The sequence below is a fragment of the Hemicordylus capensis genome, chromosome 4 (assembly GCF_027244095.1).
Source record: "Hemicordylus capensis ecotype Gifberg chromosome 4, rHemCap1.1.pri, whole genome shotgun sequence".
In the NCBI taxonomy this organism is placed as follows: Eukaryota; Metazoa; Chordata; class Lepidosauria; order Squamata; family Cordylidae; genus Hemicordylus; species Hemicordylus capensis.
The window spans coordinates 316,536,337-316,549,799 of NC_069660.1; the positions used below are offsets into that span (position 1 = coordinate 316,536,337).

General features: G+C 48.4%; 1 protein-coding gene across 15 annotated transcripts in view; it reads left to right on the forward strand.

The window, feature by feature from the left end:
• Positions 1-13,463, forward strand: part of ADGRB1 (adhesion G protein-coupled receptor B1) — a 464,876-nt gene that overhangs the window by 115,282 nt on the left and 336,131 nt on the right. Inside the window, exon 1 of one of the 15 annotated variants that reach the window (XM_053246402.1) lies at positions 2,364-2,595. The exons of 13 other annotated variants lie outside the window; for them this stretch is intronic. The gene's annotated coding sequence lies outside the window, so the exon portion shown is untranslated. Of the gene's footprint in view, positions 1-2,363; positions 2,596-10,624; positions 10,646-13,463 lie in introns of those variants that run through there. One more of the 15 variants, XM_053246403.1, reaches the window with a different exon arrangement.

Sequence of the window (13,463 nt, forward strand, 5' to 3'; positions counted from 1 at the left end):
AGGGATGACAGAATTAGCAATGGCCTGGCTCAATATGTCAACATTTCATGTTTTCATTTGCCACAGGCATGCAAGCCGTTCATTGGGTAATTGTACCAATTTGTCTTTCATCCCCCATGGTTTGTTTGCTGTGCTTAACCGGTAAAGTCAGAGACTCATAAACAGCCAAACAAACTTATATAAAGAGGAAACACTTCTCTCCCCATCCCCAAATATACTTAGTCTGTCTCAGCTGTCTCTTCTCAATTCATTAGGCGACAGAATCCTCTGCGTGATTGGCTGTTTTGATAATCTGAACTAAAATAGCCCCCCTTCCTGGGGAATATATTTTTGAATGCTTGATTCGCCAAAGGCAGAGAGAGAGATTTCTTTTTTTCCCCTGGGATGGGGGGTGGGGAGGGAAAATATTCAACCAACATTTACTTTCTGAATTATGCATGATTCACCAAAACATTTGCTCTTGGCAGTTGCTTAGCAGGAGCTTCTCTTTGAGTATGTTTTTCTTCTTCTTCTTTCTAAAAATGAAAAGCGAGTTGGACAAATGTACCAGGCGGTTGGAGGATTGGAGGAGGATCTCTTGGAGAGTGTGTGGACTCCTTCCAGGATAGGCAAGGCGCTTCCGAGTGGAGGCGGATTGTGCCGATTGAATGGGCAAGAGGAAAATAAGGGAACAGGAGGCTGGGGACCCAGAACAATTAAAGCTGCAAAATAGCTAATAATTGCTGTGGTTTCTGTCTCTGACATCTATCTTTGGCGGCTGCAACTAGAGATGCTGACGTTAAGGCCGGATGTACAGTGGGTGACCTTCTGAACTTAGCTCAGGCCATCAACCATGCACAGTGGCCCAGGAGCCACTTAAAAACCCTCTGTCTCTTCCAGTCCCAGGCAGGCAGCAAGAGCACTGCGTCTATCAAGGCTCTGGTGGGCTGCATCCATCGGGCTTGGCAAGCTGCATTGATGCTGCGTTGATGCCGGCAGTGGCTCTCTCTAGCGCACCTGGATGCTTGTGCACCAGGATCCGTCTGCTGATCTTGGAGACACCTACTGGCTGCATCCTGTTATTGCAAGGAGGAATTACTTACAACACTTAATTGTTTCTTGTGAAATTTCATTCGCATTCCACTCTTGCTCTAAGGAACTGGAATGTCAAAAGCTTTCCCAAGTGGGCAGCAGCCAGGCACAGAACATCTTAGTTTCAGCAATATAAATTGTGAGAGGAGAGCTGGTCTTATCAAGAGTGCAGGTTAAAATTATGGGTCACCTGAAGGGTGAGGAGAGCTGGTCTTGTGGTAGCAAGCATGACTTGTCCCCTTAGCTGAGCAGGGTCTGCCCTGGTTGCATATGAATGGGCTACTACATGTGAGCACTGTAAGATATTCCCCTCAGGGGATGAAGCCGCTCAGGGAAGAGCATCTAGGTTCCAAGTTCCCTCTCTTTCATCTCCAAAATACGGCTGGAAGAGATTCCTGCCTGCAACCTTGGAGAAGCCGCTGACAGTCTGTGAAGACAATACTGAGCTAGATAGACCAATGGTCTGACTCAGTATATGGCAGCTTCCTATGTTCCTATGTAAGTGTACTGGGTGCCAACTTCTGGTCTTCTTTTGTTGGCCATGGTGAAGCCTGCTGATTGATAGGGATAGGAAGAACAAAAGACTGGTGTGTGTATGTGTGTGTGTGTGTGTGTGTGTGTGTGTGTGACTGTTCACTGTTGTTGTTGTTCTGCTGATCTGCTGCTGCTGCTTTGGTACTATTCCCTCCCACCCTTAGGGCTTCTTTCTTTTTCATATAGTGATCTCAGCCAATCAGGGATGATGTAGTGCATATGATGTCACAACACTACATAGCCAATCAAAGTTGGCTACATTCTGAAGCCACTGATGGCAAACAAAGCAGATTCAGGATGAGGGCAGTGTTTCCTAGACGTGTCACACCTAGCCAATCAGGAACATGGATTATTTTAGCCAATCAGGAACATGGGGGCATATGCAGCTGGGCCAGGTGACGCTTCCTAGAGCTGTGACCATATAAAGCTGCTGTGCAGTGATCCCCCCAAACATGGGTACAAGGGAGGTGCCTTTCAGTGGAGGCGAAAATGTTCACCCAAATTGCCCCTGCTGGGCTCAGCCCGACAAAAGTGTTTGCCGCTTGGCGCCACGATCCGTGGGCAATGCAGCATTTAGCCATTGTCCGCACAGCTAGCACAAACCTGAAAGAGCCCAATTTCAGCTCAAAATAGCAAGCTAGAGGCAGAGACATTTTGTTTTTGCTAAAGGCAAACAGAGTTGCTAAGAAACGACTATCGCAGGGATGGAAACCCACAAAAGGGTTGACAGTTGCCAACCGGCGCTGGCTGGCTGGAGTGGCTTAGAGCAAACATGACCAGGGAGACAGACAGCAGGGACTCCTTCCTTGGAGGCCGTGGCCATTCCTGCCGGTTCCACGGAGGAACCCTGGGCCTGCCCCCTTGGACCTCCAGTGGATGCATGAGGCAAGAAGAGCCGCAGGAGGGGAAGCCAGGCTGGGAGCACTGCAGAGATGGGACAAGGCACACTCCAGAGGACTGGCTGCCTAGATCCATCCGCAACCGCCAGAGGTTAGTGGACACAGCTGTGAGTGCCAGACCGGGGAGGCCTTGCAGCTGGGGCACGGAGACGAGGGGGATGGAGGAGGCATCCCATGTGCCTATTGAGGTGTGGCACAGGGACCGGACCCAGCGTGGCTAGCAGCCGTGGATACAGTGCATCTCTTAGATCTTGAGCTGACCAGATACCCAAGGATTCTCTCTCTCTAGATATAGAGAGATAGAGATAGAGATAGAGAGAGAGAGAGAGAGAGAGAGAGACAGAGACAGAGAGAGAGAGACAGAGAGACAGAGAGAGAACAAACAAACATTCACAGATTTCCAGTGGAATGGTGGGTACCTCACTGGAGAATGTTCTCAGCTTGGTAACTTGATTACCAATTAGAGGGCAATCTTGGTTCATTTAAGCATAATCAACTTGAGGAATTCTCTGCCACGAGATGTGGTGACAGCCCACAACCTGGATGGCTTTAAGAGGCATCTGGATAACTTCAGGGAGGAGAGATCTATCAATGGCTACTAGTCGGAGGGCTATAGGCCACCTCCAGCCTCAAAGGCAGGAGGTGTACCTGAGTACCAGTTGCAGGGGAGTAACAGGAGAGAAGGCATGTCCTCAACTCCTGCTGCCTGTGGCTTCCAGTGGCATCTGGTAGGCCACTATGTAAAACAGGTTGCTGGACTAGATGGGCTTCCTTGGGCCTGATCCAGCAGGGCTGTTCTTATGTTCTTATGTTTCTCTGTAAGGTATGTCACAGAGAGGAGAGGTCTAGGGGAGGAGAAATTGTATTGTGGCATAAAGCATGAATTGTCCCTTTGCTAAGCAGAGTCTTCCCTGATTTGGATTTGAATGGGAGACTCCATGTGTAAGCACTGTAAGATATTCCCCTTAGAGGGTGGGGCCGCTCAGGCAAAAACACCTGCAGTCTTGCATGGAGAAAGTCCCAAGTTCTCTCCCTGGCAGCATCTCCATGATAGAGCTGAGAGAGACTCCTGCCTGGAAGCTTGGGGAAGTCGCTGCCAGTCTGTGAAGACAATACTGAGCTAGGTGGACCAAGGGTCTGACTCGATATATAGCAGCCTCCTGTATAAGGCTTACATTAGGGTTTATTGACACTAGACAAGACTGAACCTTGCAGTAAAGGGCCTTCACCAGGCCTTCAAAGAACCTATTCACCAGGAATTTTAAGGGGAGGGGTCGTAGTTGAGTGGTCATGCACCTGCTTTGCATGCACAAGGGCCTCAGTTCAGTCTTTGGTAGCATCTCCAGGTGGGGCAGAGAAGATCCTTGCCTGAAACCCTGGAGAGCCACTGCTAGCCAGTGTAGACAAGATAAGAGCTAGATGGACCCAGGGTCTGGTTCAGTATCAGACGCCTTCCTACATTCCTAAAAACAGTTGAGAAAAATGGTCCCATGAATGCCCAGTTCTAGCCGTATATTGTGCTTGGCCAGTGGCATAAGGCCATCTTGCCATGCTGCTTTGGGCTCATATGAAAGTTTGCAACCAGCTCTTGGGTATCTGTGATCACAACTTGGGTGCTGCGTTTGCTGAAGTGCCAGGAGCCTGCTGCCTAAAGGCCTGGCTTCAAACCCACCCTCTTGCTCCCCCCCCCCACAAATCCGTCATACTAGGGACACAAACCATGGGACCCACATGCTTTGCTCTCTGTGGCCCTCCTTAATGGCTTGCCGGGAAAGGGAACTGCACTGCTGTACTGCAGCACCACCACCGTAGGTGGCAGAAGATGGTATTGCAGCTATCTGATGGCTGCAGGGACAATACGCTCTCTTGTGCGGAGTAGGTCCATCTAGCTCACTGCTGTCTGTACTGCCATCATCTTTCAAGGTTTCAGAGAGGGCTTCTTTTTTCCTCAGCCCTACCTGGAGATGGCCAGGAATTGAAATAGGGACCTTCTGCAGGAGCTGTGCACCTGACTGATAGCTTCTCCCTTGGTGGCACAGCTGCTGGCTCTGCCCTTGCTCCTCAATATTCTCTGTAGCTGCTCCTGGGCTGTGAAATGCACTCCCGGCAGAAATCCATAATCTGAGTTCATTATTGGCCTTCAGGAGAGCCCTTAAGACCGATCTGTTTGGCCTGGCCTTCCAGGGTTTTGAAACTGTAAAGGTTTGGCTTGGTTTTCAAGGGTTTTCAAAACTGTTCTGATTGTGTTAATAATGGTTTTTATGTTGTTTTTACAGTTTTTCATTTTAACAGTTAATTGATTTTAGTTTTATTTAAATGCAAACTGCCCTGAGCCATTTTTGGAAGGGCGGTATAGAAATCAAATACATACATACATCTATCTGAGTAACCCATTTCACAGACGAACTTGCTTCTGTCCTGTAGGAGAAGAGAGCTGGTCTGTAGGAGAGGAGAGCTGGTCTTGTGGTAGCAAACCTGACTTTCCCCTTAAGCTAAGCAGGGTCTGATCTGGTTGCATATGAAAGGGAGACTTGATGTGTGAGCACTGTCAGATATTCCCCTTAGGGCATGATGGAGCCGCTCTGGGAAGAGCATCTAGGTTCCAAGTCCCCCCCCCACCCCCGCGGCAGCATCTCCAAGATAGGGCTGGGAGAGATTCCTGCCTGCAACCCTGGAGAAGCCGCTGCCAGTCTGTGTAGACAATACTGAGCTAAATGGGCCAAGGGTCTGACTCGGTATATGGCAGCTTCCTTTGTTCCTTTCTATGTTCCTATGCTCATCCCCTACATGCTGACTTGGCCCTCTGCCTGCTTGCTGCTTCCAGGCTGCACTGCTCTGCCTAGACGGGGAGGGGCTCAGTGGCAGAGCACACGTTTTACATCCACAAGGTCCTCAGGTTCAGTTCCTGGCATCTCCAGCAGTCAGGATCAGGACAGATGACTCATGGTCTGACTCAGCATAAGGCCTGCTTCATGTGGGCCCCGGGATGAAATGCTGATGCCGGCTGTCACAGCCGTGACCCCCAGCTCCTCTCTCTCTAGCCCAGCATCTCGGTTGCCTTTTGACACCAGCGCAATCTCCTTGCGTCTCTGGCAGCCGCCGTGCTGGATCTGTCTGCACAGAGGCACCGTTCCACGCAGCTCTGTCCTGCCCAGGAGGAGGTGGCTTGTTTTTCACATCGCAGGGAGGGGAGATCCTGCCAGTTAGATCTGTGGAGAAGCCCTGCAGCTGGGAAACAATGTGTGAACCTAGAAAAGGTGGTGTGAAGGGCTGCAGGTTGCAAACTAGTGAGTCAAAGAAGCAGGGAAAGGGGAGCAGACAGAGCTATCCAAGGAAACGCACGGGCTGTCAGTGGCTGAGTGGGAGGAGAACACATCCCAGACCTGTCTGGCTTCTGTTTTTGCTGGCTGGTGGAGGTGCAGGTGAGGCTTTGAAGGGTCTACCCCTGAAAGCAGCACCAGGCTGGGTTTGGGCAGGGACCGTGTGGGGTCTGGCCATGATGGAGTCCTTCATCTGGTCATGATAATGGTGCCCCTTATGCTTTTTTAAACCCATCTTTCCCTGTGCAAACTGGTTTGGAAAAAGTGACAAAAAAGAAGAATACTGAATATCGGTGCACCCCATTTCCACTGTGCATTTTTTTTAAAGTACTTTACAAACATCCCTGGTAGCATTGCCAAGAGAGGGCTGAGAGAGATTCCTGCCTGCAACCTTGGAGACACCACTGCCAGTCTGTGAAGACAATACTGAGCTAGATAGACCAACAGTCTGACTCAGTATATGGCACATTCCTATGTTAACCTTTAAAAATCCAACAAGGCCAGCTTGAGCAGCCCCCTATTGTAGCCAGCTGTGGCCGCATCCACAAAACATGCTAGTCCAGCCTCTGAATTCCCTCCTGCATCCTGCCCCTGCAGGAGGCATCTTGTCCCCCGCCTAACTGCTCTTGCCATTAGGCATTCCCACCCAATGCCTGGCCCAACTCTTCCTCTTTGTAATTGCAACCCATTCTATGGTTATCATCCTGTCCTCAGAAGCGAGAGAGAACAAGCCCACTCCTTTTCTGGAGACCACTCTCCTATCTCCCTTTCATCTTCTCCTCTCCAAACTAAAACAGACCTGGCTCCTTCCTCCGTTCCTCTCCAGTCTTGGTTTCCAGACCCTTCACCATCTTAGTTCTCCAGAAGAGACAGTACTGGGCAGGATGCATCCCTGGTCTAGCTAAAGATAAGTCCATAAAGTCCAGGCCAGCCCTCCGTGGTCCTCCTGTTCTGCTCTCCCCCGGATGCCTTGTGATCAGCTCCATTACATACATCTGCATTTCGGCTGCCTTTTGATTTTCTCCTCCCCTCCCCCCACATTGCCAACTGAAGTTGAAATGAGGCCGCGGGCCAGAACTGTCCACTCTCATTGACTCTGGGGCTCCGGATAGCTGGGAAATGGCGCTTTCGCCTTACAGGAGAGAGGGAGTGGGAAGCCGTGCAAACGCATCTCATGTTCTGCCTCTGGTCTGTTTACACAGCTCTCTGTCCCTGAGGCGCTGCTGTCTGGTTTTACCCCCTCCTTGGATGCATGGATGTGGCAGAAATGCCCTGCTTCTCCTCCCTCCCTGCCCAGATTTCTTTCTCCTTGGTAAAAGTTTCTCTGTCCCAACTGGCTACGGCCCATGCGTGTCTCTGTGTGCATGCGTCTGAGGTGTGACGGCTCTTCCTGTGGTGCTTCTCCCACAGTCCTGACCTGCCGGCCTGCTTCTGTCTTCTGACAAGTTCAAAGGGTGTGAAAGCTGATGCAGATGCAGTTGTGTTTATTTTCTTGAGAAACGTTTGCATAGAGTTTCTTTGAGGCAAGGCCAGGGACCCCCTCCCATTGATAAAACCAGGAGGAAATGGGTTGTGTGTGTGTGTGTGTGTGTGTGTGTGTGCTCAGATGCAAATGTGAGCAAGGGTGGGGAAAGGTTTTCACAGGGGTGGAGTCTGTTGGTTTAGGAGGAGGGTTTGGTGGATTGGATGTTCATGTTCCTTTGTCTCATGTTAGGGAGGAGGGTGACTAATTTTAACATCAAACAAGTTGTTCTAGTAAGAACTAATCTGCTTACTTTCCTTTCACTATCCCTACAACTGGACTAAATTTGGTCCAAATCAGTTAGGCAGTTCAAAAGTTAGCCCACTTGTGCCTCAAACATTCATGTGTCCACCATCTTGAATCAGTGTGGGTGACATTATTACAAACTCTGCCTTTGAAGCGTCCCTATGTGTCACTCACTACAACTGCACCCAATTTAGTTCAAATTGCTTAGGCAGTGCACAAGTTAGCCCTCTTGTGCTTCAAACGTTCATGTGTCTGCCATCTTGGATTGGGGTGGATGTCATCATTACAAACTACACCATTGAGGTGTCCCTATGTGAGTCACATATGTCACTTATGCATGGCTAAGGGGAGTTGGACTCAGTTCATCCTTACCTCCCTCCAGACTTTTTCTCCCCTGCCCCACTTGGGTCTGACACCTGAAGTGAGCTGAGCTGGGACAGAAGTGAGGAGAGGGCTCAGTCAGATGTGGAGGCATCTCTCCATGCTAGAAAATTTCTCCAAATTTCAGGGTTCCTTCCAAGGAGAAATTTGGCACACCTCACTTCCTGCTTTATGTATGAATGGAGTAGACATGTGATCAAACCAACCTGGAAGGAGGTAAGGATATTAGAAATTGGGGGAGGGGGGACTGTAGGAAGGGGGGCCAAGGAACACTGTTCCCTCTCACAGGGATTCCCAGATGTTATTGACTACAACGCTCAGCATCCCCAGCTGCAATGGCTTTTGCTTGGGGATTCTGGAAGTTGTAGTCAACAACATCTGGGAATCCCTGTTAGAAGGAACACGGCCAGGGAGTAGTCATCTTGAAAGCAGTGCCCAAGGCAAGATGCTGAAACCTTATCCCCTGAATACACTGGATGTCTCTGGATGCTCTCCTTTAGCTTATGATCTTTTAGTTTGCCTGAGGTGGGGATGTGCCGAAATGTGATTTGGCATCTGAATCGTGGACACATCCCTGTAAAAATGAGGGCTTACACAGCCCCTTTAAAGCAGAGGAGAACAGGTCCGTACCTGCTCATCCTCCAATCACCGCCATTGCCTTAATGCCGGCACTCTTCCCAGCTATGCCCGTGCACCGGTAGGGATGTGCAAACCGGTTTGAATTCGAACCAGTTCAGTCTGAAGGTTTGAATTCGAACCAAACCACGCATTGGGTTCAATCTGCTGGTTCGAATTCAAACCGAACTGAGCCTGGTTTGATTTGAACTGATTTGAACCAGATTGAACTGGTTTGAGCCTCCTAAATTGGTTTGGGTGGTAGGCACCCATGGGTGACAACTACCACCCAAACCCAAAAGGAATCGGACACTACTATGATTTTTTATGAATTTTTGAAAAAATATATATTATTGCCCATTATTCCCTATGTGGAGTACCCAGGGGTGCAAAAGGTCGGCATGGTAGGCACTCAGGGGTGCCTACCACCCACCAAACCCCAAGGCAGTTAGGTGCCCCTACTATTAATGGTGAATTTCTAAAAAACAAAAAACAAATTCCCCATAGGGAATAATGGGGATTTGGAGCTGCCCCGAACCCACCCCTTGGGGTGGTGGTGGCAGGGTACCCCAACCAGGCAAACCGGTTTTGTGCACACCTCTATGCACCGGCAGGGCGTTTCCCAGCTGCCCCGTATGATGCTGGCACTCACATGGCCTCTGCAGTGGCCGTGTGCATGGTCAGAAACCACGCTGACCACGCAAATGACTGCCACACATGCACAGAGTCCATGTGCATGCCGGCGTTGCATGGGACACCTGGGGGAGTGCCAGGATTATGGAAATAGCAGTGAGTGGAGGAGGAGCAGATATGGACCTGTACTCCTCTGCTTTAAAGGGGCTGTGTAAGCCCTCATTTTTAAAGGGACGTGCCCGCGATTTGGACACCGGATCGTGTTTCAAACACATCCCTAGCTTGAGGTTGTTGTACTATATATCAGCTCATTAAACTGCTTAATGAAGGACACACACACACACACACACACACACACACACACACACACACATCCCTTGATAAAAATACTATCAAAATGCTATGGGAATGCCATTTCTTACAGCTGTGCTTCCTAAGTGTGCTTCAGAGATTTCACCAGACATTGCGCATCTGGTTTAATGATTTTCTCTACCACCCTAAGGACTTGCTTAAATAACAAATGGGAGTCCCAGGATGCCGGACTGAGGAAGCAATGCAATTCTGCCTCTCTATGCTAGTGCCATAATCATTGTGCAAGCAGGGAAGGAACCCTGCATCTGTCAGAGTTTGTAATCATTTTTCAAGGTGCCAACAAAGGAAGCTAGCTACCCACTCCATTTACGGAGTCAAGTGCCGAGTTTTTGTTCTTTAGTCATCGAAAGAACACGCGAGGAGATTCACGTAATACAATCTAAACCAAATAGGTCTATTGGCGAAGCTCATTCTGGATAGTAAACTCCTAGCTTTTTCTAAGAGCTACATAATGGATAGATGGGGAGAGGGAGATGTTTCCATCTATTCGCCAAGAGGAAAGGAAGTGGGCTGGCTCTCTACAAGAAGTACCCAAGGAGTCAAGGCAGGGGTCATAGAGCAGAGGCAAAGCAAGGCCAGGTAAGGAGACCCTCACTAGCTACCTCTACCCCCAATGCCCCTAGTGGTCATTAGGATCGTTGGTGCAAAAGGTCACTGCACTGGAACTCCATCTCCGACAGAATCTGAGAGCCTGCTGCTCAAAGTGGGAGAGCTGGACTTGTTCTAGACTGCAGACAGCCGAACAGGGAATCCAACCTTGCTTTCCTCTCATTCCTCCTATGATGCAGCCCCTTCTGCTCTTTGCGCCCCTGTTTTCCAAAGCAGGCTTTTTACTCCTCCCCCCCACACACACACTTTGAAACTGCTGCTATTATGAATGGCCAAGGTTTTGGAAGGAATGGTCAACAGGCCTTTATTTCCTTCAGAAAGGGAAGACAGATGGTGGACGGGAAACAAAACAGGCTATTCATCCATAATTCAACTCGGCCACCAAATGAGGACATTGCAGAGGAACTGTGGATATGCAAGGTTTCCTACACACATCAGCCACGGTAACCTGGTGTGTGTGTGTGTGTGGGGGGAATGTAGGAAGGGACTGTAGCTGAGTGAGAAGGTCCCAGGTTCAATCCCTGGCAGCATCTCCAGGTAGGGCTGGGAAAGACCCCTGCCTGAAACCTTGGAGAGCTGCTACCAGTCAGGACCAAGCCAGATGGGCCAGTGGTCTGACTCAGTAAAAGGCAGCTTTCTACCCCAAAGGTGTGTATGCAGAAAGGGTGGGGGTGGGGAGAAGAAACCATGCATGACTAATACTTTGGGACTAGAAGAGGGACTAAATGACTCTCGGGGCTCAGTCAAAATGACTCATCATTATTTTCTATGAACCTTTTTCTCAATGCCAGATAAGTCTCTCTGACTCTGTTTTTTGCATCCCTTGCAAAAACATTAGCTTCCTTCTTTAAAATGCCCTCCCGGGTCTTCAGTGGCATTATCACACAGCCAGCTTGGGCCGTGGTTCTGGGGGTCCTGTATCTTTCACTACATGATCCCAGTGCAGGTGAGATCTCCCATGTGCAACGGATTACTAGGAACATTAGGAAAGACAAAAGGAAGTACATTTTCACTCAGTACATAATTCATCTGTGGAATTCTCTGCCATGGGATGTGGTGATGGCCACCAGCTTGGATGGCTTTAAGTGAGGCTTAGACACATCCTTGGAGGACAGGTCTATCAATGGCTACTAGTCTGGTGGCTATAGGCCACCTCCAGCCTCAGAGGCAGGATGCCTCTCAATACCATTTGCAGGGGAGCAACAGCAAAAGAGGGGGCATGCCTTCATCTCCTGCTTCCAAAATGTGCGGTGGGCCACTGTGTGAAACAGGATGCTGGACTAGGTAGGCTTTGGGTCTGATCCAGCGAGGCTCTGTGTATAATCACAGCAGATAGATTTGGAGAGAAACCTTTGGCCCCAATTTCAAAAGCAGAGAATATTGAATACTGAGTACAGCTGTAATGAGCCCTGCCTGCCTGAGAATGTTGTTGCAAACATTGCGGCCTCTGCAGAGGACAGTGTCTTCCATACCGGCCCCTAGTTAAACTGGGATTCTGGAGAAGTGGAACACAGGGCAGAATGAACCAGGGAAACGAACTGATCAACATGGGGGAAATCCTCTCATCTGTATCAGTATGACAGCATGGATTTAAAACACACAGCAAAATTGCTGCCTGTGTGACAGTTGCACATTTGTCATGCAGTTCTCATGCTGTATGTGTTCATTAGACATATTCTGCATGTCTAAAACGCAATCTTTGAACAACCATAGATTCTGAGTGGGTTTGGGTGTGCATTGGATGCATGCCACTACTGCCCTCTACTGGGGAGAAACAGAGTTTCTAAAGGACAGGCAGCCTTGGAACGCAGTCAGCCTTCGCCCAACCACAACTCCTATTTCACAGTTGGGAAACTGAGGCTATGGCATGCCCAAGTTCTTCCCTTGGTGGTTTCAGATATCTGAACTTTTGGGCAGCTTTTTGGCCACTGTCCTACACCAGCTTTTATGAAATGGGCTGAAACATTTTGTAAGTATTTTGTAAAACTAAAACAGGTTTTCAGAAACTTATGAAAATGTGCAGCTTTCCCCCATGTGAACATTTGAAAGGGAATATGCTTTAACTGTCCATATTGCTGTGCTTTAATTAAGACTGTATTTTGCCTGGTTTCCCCCTAGTTCTACTGTATTATTTAAAACGTGTTGGTGAAAAGTATTTTGTGCTTCATTTTTCAACCAGTATGATCATTATAAAATTCAAAACTGAAACTCCAAGATATGTCAACAATTTAGGAGTTGTTAAAATGTGATGTACAGGGAAGCTGTAAAGGCACACTTGTCAATTTCAATCTTGGTTTTCTGACAGTGAAGCTCTTTCCAATGTCCCTCCACATGTCTCGCTGGCAGAAAACTTGACATCTTGGAAAGAATTTTGCTTTGATCAAAAAAGCTCCGGTTTTGCATCGTTTATTTTGTTTATTCATCTGCAGATGAACAAGCTTTTGCAAAGTGCTTTTTGATGCAGGGATCATTAACCTTTGCAAAAAATAATTTATTTTTTTTCATTTAAGATATCTGATCACAGGAAGTGGCCTTACACCGAGTGAGACCGTTGGGTCAATGTATTTCAGGATTATCTACAAGACTGGAAGTGACTTGTCAGTGTTGCAGGCAGGAGTGTTCTTGGAATCTTCTGCATGCAAGCATGCCTATGCTCTTCCCAGAGTGACCCCACCTCCTCGGGGGAATATCTTACAACGCTCATACATGTAGTCTCCCATTTAAATGCAAACCAAGATGGACCCTGCTTAGCAAAGGGGGCAATTCATGCTTGCTACCACAAGGCCAACTCTCCAAGACAAGTTCCCCCTCTCAAATTCCCCACCCTTTGGTACAACCAGAGTGGCTAAAAACAAAAACATAAAAACATAAAAACAAACAACTGCAATATAAAATGTGGCGGGGGGGAGAGAGAAAAATAACAGTCAGTTAAAACACAAGGTAAAACCAGCAATTAAAAGTACTTTGAAAGAGGAGGGGTTTCACTACCCAGTTAAAGGCAGTGGGGGAAAAGGTTTGATGGATATCCCTGGGGAGAAAATTCTAGAGATAAGGCACCATCATGGGGGAAAAAACACCTGCTAATTATATTTGAGTCAGAGGTAGGTTGGAGATAAAGATTGGACAAGCTGGTCATAGGGTCCAGGTAAGCCCATCTAGGGGAAGGTGGGCTATAAAGTAAGCAAGCCCCAGACAGAGCTTTAAAGATCAGAACCTATACTTTTAATTGGACTTGGAAACAAACTGGCAACCAACATGGTT